Here is a 20,127-nt window from a genome sequence, read left to right as displayed (position 1 = left end):
TCTCCAATACCACAGTTCAAAAGCATCAATTCTTTGGCACTCAGCCTTCTTCACAGTCCAACTCTCCCATCCATACATGACCACTGGAAAAACCATAGCCTTGACTAGACGGACCTTTGTTGACAAAGTAATGTCTCTGCTTTTGAATATGCTATCTAGGTTGGTCATACTTTCCTTCCAAGGAGTAAGCGTCTTTTAATTTCATGGCTGCAATCACCATCTGCAGTGATTTTGGAGCCCCAAAATAAAGTCTGACACTGTTCCCACTGTTTCCCCATGTATTTCCCATGAATTGATGGGCCAGGTGCCATGATCTTAGTTTTATGAATGTTGAAAACTAAGCAACCCCATGTCCAAGGAGCAGTGGCTGCACAGTGCAGGAGGGCTGACAGGAGCTACTCCACGTTCAAGGTCAGGAAGGGTGGCAGTGAAGGGTGAACTCCAAGGTAAGGAGCAGAGGCTGTGCTTTCGCAAACCACTTCAGTATTCTTGTCTTGAGAACCCCATGAACAGTATGAAAAGGCAAAATGATAGGATACTGAAAGAGGAACTCCCCGGTCGGTAGGTGCCCAATATGCTACTGGAGATCAGTGGAGAAATAACTCCAGAAAGAATGAGGGGATGGAGCCAAAGCAAAAACAATACCTAATTGTGGATGTGATTGGTGATATAAGCAAGGTCCGATGCTGTAAGAGCAATATTGCATAGGAACTTGGAATGTTAGATCCATGGATCAAGGCAAATTGGAAGTGGTCAAACAGGAGATGGCAAGAATGAACATGGGCATTCTAGGAATCTGTGAACTAAAATGGACTGGAATGGGTGAATTTAACTCAGATGACCATTATATCTACTACTGTGGGCAGGAATCCCTTAGAAGAAATGGAGTAGCTGTCATGGTCAACAAGAGAGTCCCTAATGCAGTACTTGGATGCAATCTCAAAAACATCAGAATGATCTCTGTTCATTTCCAAGGCAAACCATTCAATATCACAGTAATCCAAGTCTATGCCCCAACCAGTAATGCTGAAGAAGCTGAAGTTGAGTGGTTCTATGAAGACCTACAAGACCTTTTAGAACTAACACCCAAAGAAGATGTCCTTTTCATTATAGGGGACTGGAATGCAGAAGTAGGAAGTCAAGAAACAGCTGGGGTAACAGGAAAATTTGTCCTTGGAATACAGAATGAAGCAGGGCAAAGACTAATAGAGTTTTGCCAAGAGAACACACTGGTGTTAGCAAACACCCTCTTCCAACAACACAAGAGAAGACTCTACACATGGACATCACCAGATGGTCAACACCAAAATCAGATTGATTATATTCTTTGCAGCCAAAGATGGAGAAGCTCTATACAGTCAGCAAAAACAAGACCAGGAGCTGACTGTGGCTCAGATCATGAACTCCTTATTGCCAAATTCAGACTTAAGTTGAAGAAAGTAGGGAAAACCACTAGACCATTCAGGTATGACCTAAATCAAATCCCTTATGATTATACAGTGGTAGTGAGAAATAGATTTATGGGCCTAGATCTGATAGACAGAGTGCCTGATGAACTATGGTTGGTGGTTCATGACATTGTACAGGAGACAGGGATCAAGACCATCCCCATGGAAAAGAAATGCAAAAAAGCAAAATGGCTGCCTGGGGAGACCTTACAAATAGCTATGAAAAGAAGAGAAGCAAAAAGCAAAGGAGAAAAGGAAAGATATAAACATCTGAATGCAGAGTTCCAAAGAATAGCAAGGAGAGATAAGAAAGCCTTCCTCATGAATTACTTATAATTCTTTAAACATTGCTTTTCATTGAAATTATGACACTTTTTCAATATAACTTATGATGCAGTATGTAAAGCATCAGTCATCAAAACTCATGTGTTTTCACAACTTAGTGGAATTAATTTCATGGAATTTGTAGGTCTTTATAGAACCAGATTCTGTATACCTGCCCCTTCAAACTCAAGATGACTTTCAGACTGATCCCTCACTCTGCAATGCATATCCTCTTTTCCCACTCTTGTCTATCTGAGGGGGTCCTAAAATAATCAAATATTCCTCAACTTTTAAGACAGCTCAAAATACCTTTGCTTTGTGTTTTATAGCCAATTATTGGGGGCAAAATTGTTGTATGAGATACAAAATCAAATCCCTATTTTTGGATAATAACAGAGAAGCATATAGTACATAAATAATGTGTATATTTGTGTTGGTGGATGGGTATATATATATATATATATATATATATACACCATATTTCAGTGATATTAAATATTTGAGTATAGAGTTATTGGGGTACAGAAATATTGTATTAAAATCTTCCTGGTGTGACATATGTGGAACTAGATAAGTGGTACTGATGAACCTATTTGCAGGGCAGGAATAGAAATGCAGACAGAGAACTGGCTTCAGACAGAGCAGAGGAAAGAGATGGTGGGATGAATTGAGAGAGCAGCACTGAAACATATACATAACCATATGTAAAGCAGAGAGCTAAGGGAAAGTTGCTGTACAACACAGGAAACTCAACCTGGTGGTCTGGGACAACTGAGAAGGGGGATGATGTGCAAGGTAGGAGGGGGGTTCAAGAGGGAGGGTTCATATGTATATGTATGGCTGATTCGCATTGTCCTATGGCAGAAACCAACACAATTTTGTAAAACATTTATCCTCCTATTAAATATAAATTAAAAAAGCAATCAAAAAAGATTGTCAATAATATCCTTGGATCATAATGATTTTGTTATAATGTTACCACATCTTAACTATTGCAAAGAGTAAGTATAAACTCTAAAACTGGAATTTTCAATATAAAGTTCATTATAACATGCAAAAAATCATACTGAAAATAGTCATATGATTCATATAACTGAGACAGTATGTAGGAAATCATAAAGTGCATCTCCCAACTTTTGTGCATGATAAAGGTGACCTTGAAGATTATGATGGAAAAATCTACACTTTTCTTTCATAGCACATAAAGGCAGTCATTGTTATAATGACTCTTATAATAGCTACCATTTCAGTGATGGACAGAGGTCCCTTGTAATGTACTTTGTAAATGAAACACTCCTGCTTTCTTGTCCATGTGTATTATTTTATTATGCACCTGAAAAATTTAGACTTATTGGCCAGCTTAATAAAATACGAGTCGCCTAAATCAATGAAATCATAATCATCCTGTATTTGTCATAATAAAGCATTTTTGGTTCTGGGATTGTATTTTAGTGTCTCTATTTATTAAATTATTAATCAAAAGCCAAAATAACTAATACAGTAAACCCCCTACATACAGACATTCAAGTTGGAAACTTTCAAAGTGCGAACATAGGTGTCAGCTCCTGTTTGCCAGCCATTGCACAGTACTAGTGAACTTTAAAGGTACTGTACTGTAATATTGAAAGTGTTTTCTTTATTTCTGTGTTTGTTCTTTATGTGTGCATTATGTTTGTACTGTAAACATATTACTGTACCTGTTATGAACATATATTGCTGATTGTGTTAATTGGGTACTTAGGCTAACTTAGTTGGACTTACAAATTGTAATTACAAATGCACTCTCAGAACTGAGCTCATTCAAATGTAGAGGACCTTTTGTCTTTCCATTTGTTTTTAGTATGGGGTAATGAGGGATTACAAGCAATGAGCATTCCAGATCATTAGAGTATTTGATGGTAATGACCTTCTTTTACAAAAATAGAACACAACATTTTATGTGATAGGGCAAAGAAAACTCAGGAAGAAGTATTTGCAAGTGGAAAGAATTGTCTTTGGATATGAACAAATTTGTACCCTTGACATTCACTTGAGTTTCTGTCATTGGTCTAGTTCTTTTTCTACTATGATGCCACTCCACTGTACGGTTATAAATATTTGTACTCTAACAAAAATAACAATTTAAATCAAGACATTTGCTAATTCATCAGAATATGTTTCAGGCCATCACTTTTTTTTTTAAACTTTATTTTGCTATACCTTATCCTACCTGTGAAAGAGGACTTCCCAGTGACAGCAAAGATGTGAGAACCTGAGGAGTTTATATCAGAATTGTCACAGAGGGACTGACTCCCTAGGGTTTCATTATTTCTCACAGAAACTCATTCAGACTGTTAATAACCACTAAGGTTTCTTTTATTTTTAAAATCTTATGCTCATGAGGACACGACAACTTGCCTCTTCCTAATATCATCAGGGAATCAAATCTCCTGAAATAATGAAGCGATGAGATTCACTCTTCATTTCAGTATGTATGCCGGTTGGTCTACATAATTCGAGACTTGACTTGGGGAGTGGGGGAATATTAAGTTTCGTTGTTTTCATCATGCAAAATAGAATAGTGCCTGATATATGGAGTTTTACAGTCTAGAAAACCACTGGAAGATCAATTAAATTGTGTTAAGTTTGAACTAGTTATTTCCTGATTCTTCTCATTTTTAAAAAAATACGTATAAAAATACAATAGCTAAGAGAATTTCATTGTTGTTCAGTCACTCAGTGGCGTCTGACTCTTTGTGACCCCATGGACTACAGCATGCCAGGCTTCCATGTCACCATTTCCTGGAGTTTGCCCAAACTCATGTCCACTGAGTTGGTGATGTCATCCAACCATATCATCCTGTGTCCCCTTCTCCTCCTACTTTATTTTATTTTTTAACTTTACAATATTGTATTGGTTTTGCCATGTATCAACATGAATCTGCCACAGGTATACACGTGTTCCCCATCTTGAACCCTCCTCCCTCCTCCCTCCCTGTACCATCCCTCTGGGTCATCCCAGTGCACCAGCCCCAAGCATCCAGTATCGTGCATTGAACCTGGACTGGTGACTCATTTCATGTATGATATTATACATGTTTCAATACCATTCTCCCAAATCATCCCACCCTCTCCCTCTCCCACAGAGTCCAAAAGACTGTTCTATACATGAGTGTCTCTTTTGCTGTCTCATATACAGGGTTATTGTTACCATCTTTCTAAATTCCATATATATGCATTAGTATTGGTGTTTTTCTTTCTGGCTTACTTCACTCTGTATAATAGGCTCCAGTTTAATCCACCTCATTAGAACTGATTCAAATATATTTCTTTTTAATGGCTGCGTAATACTCCATTGTGTATATGTACCACAGCTTTCTTTATCCATTCATCTGCTGATGGACATCTAGGTTGCTTCCATGTCCTGGCTATTATAAGCAGTGCTGCGATGATCTTTCACAGCATCAGGATCTTTTCCAATGAGTGGGCTTTTCTCATCAGGTGGCCAAGTTATTGGAACTTCAACTTCAGCATCAGTCCTTCCAATGAATATTCAGGGCTGATTTTCCTTAGGATTGACTTGTTTGATCTCCTTGTCGTCCAGGGGACTCTCAAGAGTCTTCTCCAATACCACAGTTCAAAAGCATCAATTATTTGGCATTCAGCTTTCTTTATGGTCCAACACTTACATACATTTACTACTGGAAAAACCAGAGTTTTGACTATATGGACCTTTACTGACAAAGTAATGTCTCTACTTTTTAATATGCTGTTCTAGGTTTGTCATAGCTTTTATTCCAAGGAGCAAGTGTCTTTTAATCTCATCGTTGCAGTTGCCCTCCACAGTGATTTCAAAGCCCAAGAAAATAAGTCTGTCACTGTTTCCATTGTTTCCCCATCTATTTGCCATGAAATTATGGGAACAAGAGTATATTATAAATATCCAGATAATGTAAATTGCTGGTAATTCTTCCTTTGTCAGCTTGTCCCACCCAGATCTATTGTCTTTTTCCATCTGAGGTTGAATTCTTAGATTCCATCAATAGAACTACTTTAGTGTCTGGTTTCCATCTGAGTTTTTCCAATGGGAGAAACCAGGAACACGACAGAGGTGGCAGGAAGAGAGAGGTATCCCAATTTCATTTTCATATTCTCTCAATTTCATAATGAAGTGGTAGGGTGGCTACAATCCTTCCAAGGAAAATTCTGCCTGAGGAGTGTGTTGAGTATGTGGCCTAGGACATTCTTCTTAGTTCTAGTTTCACTGGACTTCTGACACTAGTCCTTGTGTTGGCCACTTTAGTATTGGAATGGAAATTGCCTTCTGCAATTAACCCCCAGGAACTTCATATTCTTTGTTCTCTTTAACATTTCCTGTGTTCTATTCTATTAAATTCTCTTCAGTTAAATCATCTGAGTAGACTTTTGTTTTGTCTCAGGTCTCTGACTCAGACCAGAAAGTTGCACGATAGTTACTCAATAAATGTTGCAGTGGAAGAGAGATTTCTGTCTTCACCATTGAAGCCTTGCTTGGAGAAAGTTGAGCATTACTTTGCTAGTGTGTGAAATGAGTTCAATTGTGTGATAGTTTACACAGGGATACAATATTCTTTTTTTTTTTTATTCTTTTTTTTTCCTTTTTTTTAAATTTTATTTTGTTTTTAAACTTTGCATAGTTGTATTAGTTTTGCCAAATATCATCTTTTTTTGGCATCTTGCTCCATTTTAGTGTCCTTGACTCTAATAAAGTGGTAAATCCCTACCTTGGAAAAAAAAAAAGAAAAGAAAATTCTTTGGAATTGCCTTTCTTTGGGATTGGAATGAAAACTGATCTTTTCAGTCCTGTGGCCACTGCTGCATTTTCCAAATTTGCCAGCATATTGAGTGAAGCACTTTAACAATATCATATGTTAGACTTTGAAATAGCTCAACTGGAATTACATCACCGTCACTAGCTTTGTTCATAGTGATGCTTCCTAAGGCCCACTTGACTTCACACACTCCAGGATGTCTCGCTCTAGGTGAGTGATCACACCATCATGGTTATCTGGGTTATTAAGATCTTGTGTAGTTCTTCTTTGTATTATTCTTACCTCCTCTTAATATCTTCTGCTTCTGTTAGGTTCATACCATTTCTGTCCTTTATTGTGCCCATCTTTGCATGGAATGTTCTCTTGGTGTCTCTAATTTTCTTGAAGAGATGTCAAACTTATTCAATTTATTTCCCATCCTATTGTTTTCCTGTATTTCTTTTCACTGATCGTGTAGAAAGGCTTTCTTATCTATCCTTGGAGAAGATTCCTGAGAGTCCCTTGGAATGCAAGTTCAAAACAGTCAGTCCTAAAGGAATCCAGTCCTGAATATTCATTGGAAGGACTCATGCTGAATCTGAATCTCCAATATTTTGACCACCTGATGTGAGGAACTGACTCATTGGAAAAGACCCTGATGTTGGGAAAGATTGAAGGAAGGAGGAGAAGGGGATGACAGAAAATGAGATGATTGGATGGCATCACCGACTCAATGGGCATGAGTTTGAGCAAGCTCTGGGAGTTGGTGATGGACAGGGAAGCCTGGAGTGCTACAGTCCATGGAGTCACAAAGAGTTGGACACGACTGAAACGAACTAAACTGATATACACACACACACACACACACACATATATGTATATTTATATATGTATATATGCATATAGGTATGTATACATATGTATGTGTACACACACACACACACACACACACACACACATATATATATATACATATACATTTCTCCAATATTCAGATTTCTCCAATATTCAGGATCTTCATCTGTTAGAAAGAAATAATTTCCTATCACAGGGATATTATAAGTGTTAAAGAAACTGTTGCTCCTTACTAAAGGACATGTGTATTCATTTTGAAATGCTTAGCACACAAATGTCTGGTATCTAATAAATACTCAGCAGATGATACTAGCTGTCTTACTAAAAAAGTTGTAAATATATGAGCTCTACAACCTGGTAATGTAAATAAATTTTGAAAATACTGCTTTTTAAATTATCCATAACTGCTTCAATCTACCATATATGTCCTATTCAACTGAACAGGAATATAGGAAAAATAAGATTTTGAAATATATTTTATACTGAATTTAATATAAAGCCAACGATTCTATTTGTTCAACCTGAAGTAAGGAAAATCTCAAAATATTTGCAACAATTAAAAGGGTGTATTCACAGTTGGTAAGGTTGAAGTCAATTGGAAAAACATTTGCAATCTCATTGCAACTTATCAAGCATCATAGGATTAGTCAGCAAATTCAAATTTCTACAATGAAGCCTATGGATCACCTTAACAAAGAAACAATTTTTAAACTCCACATTAAAATATAATGTCTCCCAACCAAGATATTTAATATAATAACATGTATATAAGCTAAGTGATATAAAATATGAGGTAATTATCAATACAATTTTATAGGTGAGCTTTTACCCATATCCACAAACCAACTGGACTGAAGAGCATTTTCAGAATGACACAATAGTTTGTATGGATTTTGTTTTTCTACAAAGCAGGGTCTTTGTCCACTTCACAAAGACAGTGAGTGCATTAATTATTATTTGCATGTTTATAACAACTGATATATAAATATTTTGCATGTTTCTCTATTATCTTTTGAGATAAGTATCTCAATGACCCAACATCTTTAATTATTGTATTACCTGGGTTCTTACATCAAAATATAATTATATAGAAGGACTTGTGAAGTATACCTTTCTTTGAAAGAGTAGTTTTGGACTTAGAAGAGTATATTGTTTAAATAAACTCTCTTGGTTGATCTTTCTCTTTAGGCAAATGCCTAGCCCTTCATATTTCAGTCCTTTTTCCCCTTATATGACTTATGAGAACTTCTGTCATCTGCATCTGTTATCTTTGTGCTTCTTTCTGATCTTTCTTGGCCTCTAATCTGAAAGATTAATGTTTGCTCTGCTATTGTCCACCAGGATGTGGGCATCTTGCGGGCATTACTCTCTTCTGATTGGATACAGCCTGCTAATCTTACCTGCTGACTCAGCTGCATCCTGACTCTTAGAGCAATTACAGACTTAAACCTGTTCTTTATATTTACTGGGACCTCTCCTGGAAAGTTTGCTGAGTAGGAATCAACTTCACTAGCTACATATCCCAGACTTCAAATGGTTGCTGTCTTCATATTCCTCTATTTGGAATATACTAGAAATTTGGAAATCTGGCTACTGTTCATATCCCATAGAGACTGAAGTAACTGTGGGAGTACTAAGTCAAGCCCAAGTGTAAACTGTTTAAGTAAGCTGTGCACAAACTTCAGTTTGCTTTGGCTGACCAACAAATTGACTCTAGCAAGGACATTGGGACAACTGGTCTCAGAGAGATCTGCTAAGGCTTTGAATCATCTTTTGCTTTTTCTATCAATTATTAGTATTTCTTTCCCCAAAGTTATGACTCAGGGGTCTTTATTTTTCTCTATCATAGTCCCTGCTTTTTAATGTGAAACATGAATGGAGGATAGAGATTGGAGAGGAAGATTGGCTTACTCATATGCAAGATATAAAACTAATATATTATTTTTGTTTTTCATAAGAGTATTATAAGGAAACTGTGTCAGACATACTAGTTGACTGCTTTCAAATATTAATGTAGATATGATCTTAAATATTAAATATTATATGTTATCAAGAATCATAAATTAAACACATCTGTGCTAATAAGTCTAATTTTATTTAAATCATCTCCAATTATATCTCAATGTGTAAAAATAAATTCCTTGCAAATTGAATTGTAATCCATGAGATGAAATTATCTTTGATTATTAGTGAAAATGAGGTAAAGTACAGCTTACATGAAAAGCCAGTAATTTGAAACCTCTCTATAGCATCATTGTTTGGTTATTTATTCAATGTTAGTGTTAGTTGCTCAATCATGTCTGACTCTTTGTGACCCCATGGACTTAGCCCACCAGGTTTCTCTTTCCATGGAATTCTCCAGGCAAAAATACTGGAGTGGGTTGCTGTTCCCTTTTTCAGGGATCTTCCTGACCCAGGGATCAAAACCAGGTCTCCTGTATTGCTGGCAGATTCTTTACCATCTGAGCCACCAGGGAAGCCCATGCTGGCTTACAGGCTTACACACACACAAAAATAGGTGTTTATTCAATACCTCTTTATTAAACATTAACTATGCACTCAAAATGTTTATAGACTGCTACAGATTGCTACTCAGGATATTAGGGCTTCCCAGGTGACTCAGTGGTAAAGAATCCTCCTGCCAATACAGGAGATAGAGACCTGGGTTTGATCCCTGGGTCAATAAGACACACTGGAGAAGGAAATAACAACCTACTCCCGTATTCTTGTGGGGAAATTCCATGGACAGAGGAGCCTGGTTGGGCTACAGTCCGTGGGATTGCAAAAAAAGAGTCAGACACAACTTAGTGAATAAACAGCAAATGGAGCTCAGGATACTGAATTGACATTAATTTGTCCTCAGACACTTATTATCTTTAAAATAAATAGAATGGTTATGAAAGGAGACATGTACCACACAGGAGGCAGGGAAACAACAATGTGAATTCAGAAGAAGGAAACACTATTCTAGCTGAAGATAAACAAAGCCCATTCATCATTTGAAAAAAAAAAAAAAATCTGCCTGAGAACTATTCCTAGTATCAAAATCAGTACTATGTGTTTTTGTACTTACTATAAAAAACACTTTGTGCATCTAATGATTAACCCATAAACAATGTTCCTATTAATTAAGAAGTGACTTTTGTTGATGCCTCCAGAGGGAGCACTGATAATGTCCCTTAGGTGATTTTGTGATGAAATCTTCTGGCATGAATCTCCCAAAGTTAGCCAGCCTTTCTTGTATAAATCCTCCTATTTGAGGGACCTTCACAGAGCTAAGAAATCACAATCCCTTTGTAGGTAAGTCTGACAGTTCTGAAAATCAAGAATTATTAAGAAACTTTGTTTGATATTTATTCTTTGGAGCATAAAATGCAGTTAGTAGTGAGTGTTAAGAATTGCCACATGAAGATCCAACAGTAGGCAGATCGACCCCAGTCTTTTGGATGGAGGCAATAAGTGACTTGTGATGTATTGGGAGGTCAAGCAAGTCTTGCAACCATCCTTGACCTTAGTTACAGACCCATTTCACAATCTTTGTGAATTTCTAAAGCACAGGTAGGATTTAGAGTAGGCTTACCTGTGGAGCTTTAGCAAATTCTAGGTATTCAAGAAGTTCATAGATCATGCTTCCCTTATAACTTTTTTTCCCCTGTAAGCTTAGAGCCTTAGAATTTGGCACAAGAAAATGTACTCCCAATTTATATGATAATTTTGTACTTATTTTTAAGGGATGAGTTTAAAGGAATTTGGGTACATGAGTGTAAGATTAAAGGTGAGAGGGAAAAATTGTGAACACATTTCCTTCTTCACCTGCAAGGTCTTGCATCAGGTTTTCTGCATTGAAATGTGGTAGCTTTGGTGTATCAGAACTACCAAAGCAGGTGTACACTGCTTTACTCAAGAGGAAGATGCTTTCTTCTGCTGTGCTTGTGTCCCTTTCCAACACTGCTATGGATTTTATTGAACTTCCAGCTGAATCATCCCATTTGGCCAACATTCTTAGAAAAAAACTATACAGGATTTATGGTTTTTGGATTTCATCCCCCTGCATTGTATATAGACCTTTAATTCATACCTACCCTAAGCATAAGTGTGGTTGTTTTCAGTAGTTCTACTCTTTGAACTGTAATGATGTTATACCTTTAACTGTTATCTTTTGGAAGAATATTCTTATTCCTCCCATTTTCTCACTCACCTTCCTCTTTGAATGAAGAAGAAGATCTCAACAATTAACACAAGCAATCTGCACTAGCATTTTCACTACCCTGAACACTTTGTGCTAAGTCACTTCAGTCATGTCTGACTCTTTGTACACCATGGACTGTAGCCTGTCAGGCTCCTCTGTCCACGGGATTCTCCAGGCAAGAATACTGGAGTGGATTGTCATGCTCTCCTCCAGGGGATCTTCCAGACCTGGAGATCGAACACACATCTCTTATATCTCCTCCATGGCAAGTGGGTTCTTTACCACTCGGCCAGTACTTTAGTGAGAATGATAAAAATGAATCCTTCTCCTTCACTCCCTTACTTCTGCTAGTAATTTGGAAAATAACTATACTAACACTACTTTTGCAATGGGTGTTTCCCATGTGAATCCCAGAAACTAAGCCCTGAATTGCATGTAATGAATAATAGAATGGTGTGATCCTTAATAAGGTTTTCTCTTCTTTTCTATTTCTTGAGTGCAAGGCAAAATTGTGGAGTCTCTCAGAAACATATTTTCTTTACAAGCTTTGTGAAACCAACAGAATATTATACAGACTGAAGTCAGAGGCTGGAATTTTGTCTTAATCAGAATAATAGAAAAAGAACTTTGTGTACTGTTGATGACAGCAAGTTCCATAATTAGGAGGAATTTGTGGCAATATCTCAGAAATCACTGAGTGGGGAAAGTGTAAGTTTTCAGAGGGTAAATCTATGTGTTAAAAACTTACCTAATTCAAGCATATCATTTCAGTTGTCTCATGCAGCACTTCAGCCCTGGCTACACATTAAAACCCTGTAGAAAGCTTGTTAAATATGCCAGTATGTGTACTGACCTCAGCTGAGCTAAGGCTCAAGGATTAGTGCTTTTAGAAACTCCACATTTGATTCCAGTGTGAAGCCAGAGTTGATTACCCTTACTCTGAGTATTATATTTATTAAAACATTAATTTAATAAAGCAATAGAGTTGTCTTTTAAGAAATGTGACCATTCTATGTCCTTCTGGACTTGTAAAGTTTACTGTAGTGATTAAAGATAACTCATTTTTTTCAATCAGCTTTTACTTTTACCTGTTTCCAAGGATTCAATGTACAAGTTTTAGCTGTTAATTATTGAGATTTAAAATACGTACAACTATCACTAACACTAGATTGTGTTATTAAAATCACCTCTTATTTGTGCTCCCTCTAGAGAATTTTGTAGTAACTCAGTCTCCATTGGCAACATCAGGGAGGCAAGAAACATACATATCATGGAAAATCAGCTGATGTGATTGCAGGATTACCCCACCAGTTCATCATTTCTGCAACTAATGGATACTGTTTTCTTGACCATGATTCAGGAACTCACCCAAATTCTGGGGATATAGCACAAATAAAGTTCCTCATGTGACTAGTATTCCAACGGTGGAAGGGGTTGTAAAAAATAATACTTTTAGAAGTGATAAATGATATAAGAAAAATCGATCATCATGCTTGATTAGAGAGCTATTTGGTTATTGAATAACTTAGACAAGAGGCCCAGACAAGCTTTCCAGAGGAGGTGTCATGAGAAGAGAGATGTAAATGAACTGATGAAGTGAATAATTTAACGATCTGAGAGAAAAACATTCTAGGCAGATAGAACACTATGTGCAAAGGCCCTGAGGTAGTAACATATTAGTCATGTTTAAGGCACAACAAGACAGTCAATGTGGCAAGAAAAAAGGGCTGAAGAGAAATTGATGGAAGAATTTGGAGAAATGTATGAGAATACATCACACACCCCCTTGCAGACCCTGATAAGAAGTTAAATTTCAAACCCAAATGTGATGGAAAGTGTAGTGCCATTTTACCAGGTCACCAACATGATGTAATATGTGTTTATAAAAGATCAGTGGCAATCTTATATTCCTGGATATGTTCCAGTGTCTTCTTATTTATACTCTATGGGAACTTGAATAGAATTTGTATCCCACTGTTATGTCAAAATTGTGCAAATCTTAATTATATTGAATTGGTTCACAGTGCTTTTCAGTCTAATATATCCTTCTACTTCTTTGTATATTCATTCAATTAATTTTTGAGAGTTTAATAGTAAAACACCAACTAAATATCTTAATTTACCTATTTAAAAATTATAATATATATTGGAAATATATATAACTTTGCTATGTATTTTCCAAGTCTCCTGCAAATGTGTTAGCATCTTTTCATAATTTAAAAATTAAAAGAAAGAGTAAATATGCAAAAAAAAGATAATTGGCTTATGTTGGAGGATAGAAGATTTCAAATGTGGAAGAGGGAAAATCATTATAATAGCTTAGGCATTAGAGTAGCTTAGATTTGACTGGTAGCAGAGAAAATGCTGACAAGCTGCTGTAATATTCAATAAGTAATGTGTTAAAGGTAGAGCAGCGATCAGACGAGATCGGGCGTGTTCAGGGTGTCTGTGGGAGAGGGAGAGGGTGGGAAGATTTGGGAGAGTGACATTGAAACATGTAGAATATCATGTAAGAAACGAGTTGCCAGTCCAGGTTCGATGCGCGATACTGGATGCTTGGGGCTGGTGCACTGGGACGACCCAGAGGGATGGTGTGGGGAGGGAGGAGGGAGGAGGGTTCAGGATGGGGAACACATGTATGCCTGTGGCGGATTCATTTTGATATTTGGCAAAACTAATACAATTATGTAAAGTTTAAAAATAAAATAAAATTAAAAAAAAATAAAGGTAGAGCAGACAAGACTTTCAGATAGTTTAGATATAAGGTATGAAGTCAAAGGTATGATATTAATCGAAATGTGAATCTGAAATACACACACACATATATGTAATATAAAATAAACGGAGATGTGTGAATTAATAAGAAATTAGTGAGGGGCTTCCCTGGCAGTCCAGGGGTTGAGACTTCTCTTTCCATTTCAGGGACACTGGTCCAGCCCCTGGATAGGGAGCCAAGAACCCATGCCTTGTGGCCAGAAAACCAAAGCATAGAACAGAAACAGTATCACAGCAAACAATGAAGGTGCTAAACACAGTGCACACCAAGATAAAGAGTGAGAGATCAGTGAGATCATAGTGGGGACCAGACAAAGAAATAACCCTAGACTACCTATTGTTGATTTGAAACAAAGGAAATAGGAGGGGAAGACTATCAAGGGACTGGGAGAAGTTTATTGCTGCTGGAAAATAAGTAAGAGATAAGGAAGAAACTGAATCTGAATAAATGTACACAGGCTGTCAAGAAGAGTATACTACTCTGGTTATGGAATGTTCACCTTTACTGACAAAAATAGAATCAATGTACAGAAAACCAACCATTTTCTCCATTCCCTGATCCAGCATTATGTCACGATCAAACAAAGGCAGTAGTTTGAGCATCAGTGCTTCCTAGTCCATAGCCTAATGAGGGACACCAAAGAGTTAAGTCAGATTCTATATATTTTAGTAGAGATAGGTGGAGATTGCAGAGCAGCCTGCATTGATGCTGCTTGGACTTCAAAACATGCTCATGAAATAGATTATCCAGTTTACTCAGCACCACCAATCATCTGAGGCATTTAGAGAGACTCTTTCATCTCTCAGGGTAGTAACAGCTTAGTTAGACCTCTCTTTTGAAAACCAGTTTTAGTGCTGATTTATTTTGTCTATTTTTGAATTTCATACAACCTATTTCTTTTTATATCTGAGACATTATTCTTCTTTTATTAGAGAGTCTGAAAATGGATACATTTCCCTCACACAATGGCACATAGGTGACTGAGTTTATTCTGCTGGGACTTAGCAGTCAACAAGAGCTGCAGCCCATCCTTTTTATGGTGTTTCTCCTGATTTATCTCATCACCCTGACTGGGAACTTTGGGATGATTTTATTAACCAGATTCACTCCCCAGCTGCAAACCCCCATGTACTTTTTCCTCACCCATTTAGCGTGTGTAGACATTTTTTACTCTACAAATGTCTCTCCTCAGATGCTTGTTAACTTCTTATCAGAGAAAAAAAAAAACAAAAACATTTCCTACGCGGGGTGCCTAGCACAATGTTTTGTTTTTGTGACTCTGCTTTTTACTGAGTATTACATGCTTGGTGCTATGGCCTATGACAGGTACATGGCAATCTGCAACCCCCTGCATTACAAGATAAGGATGTCCAGGTCCCTGTGCATCTGCCTGGTCACTTTCCCCTACTTCTGTGGGTCTATGGTGGGCACAATGCAGGTAATATTGACCTCCTGCTTGTCCTTTTGTGGATCCAACACCATCAACCATTTCTACTGTGCTGACCTGCCCCTCTTAATGTTGACATGTTCTGACACTTACATAAAGCAAACTGCCTTGTTTGTGTCTGAAGGGATTAACCTCACAGGTTCCCTACTCATTATCCTCATCTCCTACGTTTTCATTTTCATCACCATTATGAGGATCCGTTCTAGCAAAGGGCAGCACAAAGCCTTCTCCACCTGTGGCTCCCACCTGACAGCTGTCACTATGTTCTACGGGTCCCTGACTTGCATGTATCTGAGACCAGCAAACAACCAATCTGTGGAACAAGGGAAAATTGTGTCAGTGATCTGCATTTTTGTGAATCCCATGCTAAATCCATTTATCTGTAGCCTCAGGAACAATGATGTGAAACAGGCTTTAAGAAGAATATTTATGAGAAACGTTGGTGCAATGAAGAAGAGTTCTCTTCTGACAGTTTCCCAGTAAAAAAAAAAAAAAAGAGAGAAAGAAAGAAAAAGTGTCTCGAAAGCAGCCCCAAAATATACCATCTTGCCTGAAGAATCCAATCCACTTCAGTATTCTTTCCTGGAGAATCCATGGACAGAGGAGCCTGTCAGGCATCAGACTCCTGTCCATGGAATGGCAAAGAATCGGACCTGACCCAGCACACATGCACATTGACACACGTTGCAGAGCTGTGGATCGAGTCTAATGGAAACAAAGAATGGAAGTGTTGTTTGGAAGAAAACACAACAGAAGTCAGTTTCTTATGATTAAGCAGGTTTAAGCTTTTAGCCTCACTCAAGGACTCATTTCCACTTGCTTGGCATATATTTCTTCCTTTTTATTCCTAAGTCTTCAATATTGAGCATCATTGAGGTATTCTTACCAGCAAAGCAATCTGCATTACAGTATATTTCCTCAATAAGAAGCTAATTTAGTTCCCTGTGATATATGACATATTCCCTTAATGAAAGCTGATTATCCTCTCAAAAATCTCATTTCTCTAATCTTCAATATGTGTTCTGAATAAACCTTTGATGAATGCTTGTCTATATCATTTGAATGTAAAAACATATATGTTTTATCATTGTTGTTTAGTCGCCCAATCATGTCAACTCTATGTGACCCCATGGACTACAGAACACCAGACTTCCCTATCCTTCGCTATCTCCCAATTATCTTGGAACAAACCCTGATATTGTAATTTTAATAATCCAATAATCTGTTTCATTAGCTTCCTTTAATCAAAGCAGACACCCTTATGAATGGGAGCTACACTTTGCTGACTTGGAGTTTTCATTTCTTATATAAGAGATTTATATCATTTTCCCCTACAATGTTAAAAATTATTGTGCCATAATTTTACATATTATCTTTTAGTTCTTGCTTATCCACAAACAATTTTAAAATAAAAGCTACTTTAATATGCATGAAAACTTGGTTTTATTTATTTATTTTTAATTAATTTAATTTTATTTTTAAACTTTACATAATTGTATTAGTTTTGCCAAATATCAAAGTGTTCTGAAACTAAGTTGTATTTTCCAGACTGCTTGATAATCTTTGGAATTGATCTTTATTTAAAAGCATAATGTAAATTAACATTGATATGACACACATAGTTCACCACTTCCTTATAATATTTAAGGAGTTTTTGTTTTTTCTACCCTTAGGAAAATCTTTATGCATATAAGTTATGGCCTCTTGTGTATAGTTATTACATTAAGGTAGATTTCCACCATTTTATTCTTAGTTACCTTTATATATATTTTTTCCTTTTGGATTTAGTCATGTATGACATCAACCCCAGCAAATGAATACCCTAATTTTCTCATACCCTTAATAACAGTGGAAATATCCTTTCATTGTGTGAAGATAGTAGACACAAATGCAACAAAGAAAACATCCATGTATCAAAAACAACTTATTGGAATTCAACTTTAATTTATTTTGCTATTTCTCAATTTTATAGTATAGTATCATAGCTACTGTGCTAGTGATATTTAATCTCAAGAAGAAAAAGTCCCTTACTTGGATGAATTTTTTCTTAAGAAATAAAATTTTTAACAAATGGTTCCATATTAAAAAGTAATAGTTATAAATATTGATACTCATTTGTCACTCACTGTTAACAAACAAATAAAGATGGCTTGTTTACCCTTGAAGATTTCAACCTATTCATAAGCACCATATTTTTAAAAGGAAAAGGGACAAACAATAGGAGGTTGAATTACAAGGATCTTGGATCACCAACCAGTTGAATACTTTTAGAGAACAGATTTTGAACCCCCGCTTTTTTCTATTTTCATATTCCAATATTACTATTAATGAATAAAGATCCATTAATTTTATATTTTGGGATTGGAAGAGTTTAGAAATATTCATTTTACTTTTTTTTTGCTTATTTAAATACAATAATTGATTATCATAGAAAATTGGTACACAGAAGGAACTAATTTTACTTTTCCTAAGCCTAGTATTTTACAAAGTCATCATCATGTACATATCAATGTGACCTTATTCTTCATAAAGTAACATAAAATACTTTGACCTTTTCTTAATTGAAAACTTCTTTAATGTCTGTGTAACATTCTAATGCAAAGTCCATCACGTGATAGTAAAATTCCTCTTTATGATCACAACCAATGCAGCCCTGCAGGTGTTCTAGTTACATACATACAGCCTCTGGTCTGTCTGGTGTCTGACTATGCCTAACCCAGTATTGAATGCAGGTGAAACTCCAGTACTTTGGCCACCTCATGTGAAGAGTTGACTCATTGGAAAAGACTCTGATGCTGGGAGGGATTGGGGGCAGGAGGAGAAGGGGACAACAGAGGATGAGATGGTTGGATGGCATCACTGACTCAATGGATGTGAGTCTGAGTGAACTCCAGGAGTTGGTGATGGACAGGGAGGCCTCAAAGAGTCAGACATGACTGAGCAACTGAACTGACTGACTGAGTCCTCACTTTGCACACTGCTGAGGTCACACAAAGTGAGGACACATTTCCAGGTTCTATGGTTTCAGTTAGATGAGATCATGCAACATGAAGGCTGTCTGTTTTGATATATCACTTGTTTAGTTTTTCTCAAATATGAAACAAATATTATATTAAAATCTTCACTTAGTTTTCTCATTATACCTCAGCACATGCTTAAAATTGGATTTACTGTAAGTGCACATTTCTAAGACTCTTGAAACATGTTAAATAAATTTCTAGAAAAAATGTGTATTATTATTTTTCTTGATATAATCAGTGTATGAAAGCACCAGTCTTTTTAAACTCTCTTAAATACAGATACACAAAGCAATATTTTAATTCATATTTTTATTAACAATAATTTTATTCACTAATTTTAACATTTGTTAATTTTTATCAATTCAATATGCATAGCCTTCAATGTCATTGTCCATATGATTTCTATGAAATTAATAACATCATATTTTTGTAATATTTTCACTTTTTCTTATTTGCAGTAAAATCTTTTGTCATCTTGGGTGGTGCTTAGTTTTAAATTATTTTATGATAAAATCCAAGAGACTCACCGACTTAGAGAACAAACTAATGCTTACCAAGAGGGAAGGCTGGGACAGAGAGAGAGATTTGGAGTTTGGGATTGACATGTGCACATTATTATATTTAAACTGGTAAACAACAACGACCCTGTGTGTTAGCCCAGAGAACTCTGACGCATGTACATATATAACTGGAAAAATATTATGTAGCTAAAAGCATCTGATTTATATTATTCTGGGATAAATTTAAAAGTGAAAAATATTGAAGATGAATTTTCTCTGTGCCTGCATCCTCAGGTGCTTCAGTCATGTCTGACTGTTTGCGTGACCCTGTGGATCACAATAAACTGGAAAATTCTGAAAGAGATGGGAATACCAGACCACCTGACCTGCCTCTTGAGTAATCTGTATGCAGGTCAGGAAGCAACAGTTAGAACTGGACATGGAACAACAGACTTGTTCCAAATAGGAAAAGGAGTACATCAATGCTGTATATTGTCACCGTGCTTAGTTAACTTATATGCAGAGTACATCATGAGAAACGCTGGACTGGAAGAAACACAAGCTGGAATGAAGAATGCGGGGAGAAATATCAGTAAGCTCAGATATGCAGATGACACCAGAAAGTGAAGAGGAACTAGAAAGCCTCTTGATGAAAGTGAAAGTGGAGAGTGAAAAAGTTGGCTTAAAGCTCAACATTCAGAAAACGAAGGTCATGGCATCCGGTCCCATCACTTCACGGGAAATAGATGGGGAAACAGTGGAAACAGTGTCAGACTTTATTTTTTTGGGGTTCCAAAAT

At 36.6% G+C, this 20,127-nt stretch overlaps 1 pseudogene; it reads left to right on the top strand.

The window, feature by feature from the left end:
* The first annotated feature begins 15,304 nt into the window (after positions 1-15,304).
* On the top strand, positions 15,305-16,291 carry LOC133243908 (olfactory receptor 5M11-like; annotated as a pseudogene).
* The last annotated feature ends 3,836 nt before the right edge of the window (positions 16,292-20,127 follow it).

Source organism: Bos javanicus, unplaced genomic scaffold, assembly GCF_032452875.1.
Source record: "Bos javanicus breed banteng unplaced genomic scaffold, ARS-OSU_banteng_1.0 tig00002723_1, whole genome shotgun sequence".
NCBI classification, from domain to species: Eukaryota; Metazoa; Chordata; class Mammalia; order Artiodactyla; family Bovidae; genus Bos; species Bos javanicus.
The sequence above is the reverse complement of the archived record's forward strand: the minus strand, read 5'-3'. Positions and strand labels throughout refer to the sequence as shown.